This window comes from Mirounga leonina, unplaced genomic scaffold (assembly GCF_011800145.1).
Source record: "Mirounga leonina isolate KUSES-001 unplaced genomic scaffold, KU_Mleo_1.0 Mir_151, whole genome shotgun sequence".
NCBI lineage: Eukaryota > Metazoa > Chordata > Mammalia > Carnivora > Phocidae > Mirounga > Mirounga leonina.
In genome coordinates, this window is record NW_023270377.1 from 66,787,057 (window position 1) to 66,789,135 (window position 2,079).

Genomic DNA, 2,079 nt, shown 5'->3' on the forward strand with positions numbered 1-2,079 from the left:
CATGACTTCTACTAGGAGCTTCTTGCTCTTACTTCTTGCTTCACTGCTGACACTCTGTTTAAAAAAGAATTCTTATTAGAATAGTCCAAAATAGGTTATTATTTTTGAGTAAGGTACAGAGAAATCAGTAGTTCACTGTTACTGAAGATTCCAGTACCTCTCATTGGAGGTGGTATATTTTAGTGGGAGGCATCAGCGAAAGCTGAGTTTGATTCCACTAGTGAATTTTACAATCTTGTGAAAGTGAATGAAAAAAATTACCCGGCTTCTATTTCTTCGGTTTCAAAGTGGAGGAACTGGGCCTTGCGTCCGCCCTGGAGCTGCCCACGCAACCCAGCCATGGTCAATCCCACTGTGTTCTTTGACTTTGCCCTGGATGGCGAGCCTTTGGACCGAGTCTCCTTTAGCTGTTTGCAAAGTTCCAAAGACAGTGGAAAACTTTCCTGCTCTGAGCCCTGGGGAGACAGGATTTGATTATCAAGGTTCCCGCTTTCACAGAATTATTCCGGCATTTCTGTGCCACTGTGGTGACTTCACTCGCCATCATGGCACTGGCAGCGAGTCCATCTATGGGGAGAAATCTGATGATGTGAATTTCATCCTGAAGCACACGGGTCCTGGCATCTTGTCGATGGCAAATGCCGGATCCAACACAAATGGGTTCCAGTTTTTCATCTGCACTGCCGAGACTGAATGGTTGGATAGCAAACACGTGGTCTTTGGCAAGGTGAAAGAGGGCATGGATATTGTGCAAGCCATGGAGTGCTTTGGGTTCAGGTATGGCAAGACCAGCAAGAAGATCACCATAGCTGACTGTGGACAAATCTAATAAATTTTTCTTGTATTGTACCTTAACTACCAGATCATTCCTTCTGTAGCTCAGGCGAGCACCCCTTCACCCCCATCTGCTTAAAATATCCTATAATCGTTGTGCCGTCGCTGGAATTCTATGGGTTTTATATTTCTTTACTCCCCTCCAAGTCTAGCTGGATGCAGAGTTAATTTTCTGATTATGAAATAAAAATTAAACAAAAAAATAAAGTGAAGGAACTGGATTGTAGGCTCCCTGGTTTAATATTTTTTATTATTTCATATTATATTTATATTAATATTTTTAGATTATCTTATATCTGATTTTTTTGTCTGTATATGTTCAAACACCTGGCACCCTTGCAGGATATGTTTAGGTAATATCTTATCATCACAAATTTTTAACTGAAGATTCATATCTTTGATTTATAATTTCAGAATATTTGCTATAGCTCAGAATCTTCAGGCCATTATAATTTAGAAAAAAATTGTAAAGCTCTTTTTTTTAAAGATTCTATTTTTTATGTGACAGAGAGTGAGAGAGAGAGAGAGCAGCAGCAGCAGAGGGAGAGGGAGAAGCAGGCTTCCCGCTGAGCAGGGAGCCCGATGCGGGGCTCGATCCCAGGACCCCGGGACCATGACCTGAGCCAAAGGCAGACGCTTAACGACTGAGCCACCCAGGCATCGCTGTAAAGCTTTGATGCTTGAATAGATTTCTTTTAGATTTTATTATTAGTGCAATACAATCAAATACATTATATATGTTGCTTTTAGAAATAGAAAAATATAGATGCATAGATTTTTAACAAAATAAAACAATTTGGGGGGAGTGAGAAATTTTGCCCCGTTCTCCAAACCACAAATTTTTCAAAAAAAAATTGTTTGGAGCAAGAGAACATTACTGAATATTTCATCTCTCACCTATCCTATTTTTCAATTTAAGAGATTGTCTTATACATTTCTCAAAGTTGTTGCTTTTTTGTTTTTTAAAAATATATTCAAAACTAAGCTTGGTTTCTTTAATCTCAAACTTCCGTAAGTATTATAATTCTTCCCTTTAGGAAATGAGTTGGCGGGGCGCCTGGGTGGCTCAGTTGGTTAAGCGACTGCCTTCGGCTCAGGTCATGATCCTGGAGTCCCTGGATCGAGTCCCGCATCAGGCTCCCTGCTCGGCGGGGAGCCTGCTTCTCCCTCTGACCCTCCCCCCTCTCATGTGCTCTCTCTCTCTCTCTCATTCTCTCTGTCTCAAATGAATAAATAAAATCTTTA

At 40.7% G+C, this 2,079-nt stretch overlaps 1 pseudogene; it reads left to right on the forward strand.

Annotated features, from left to right (window-relative positions):
* Nucleotides 1-339: 339 nt before the first annotated feature.
* LOC118012390 lies at nt 340-1,112 on the forward strand (annotated as a pseudogene).
* Nucleotides 1,113-2,079: the final 967 nt, after the last annotated feature.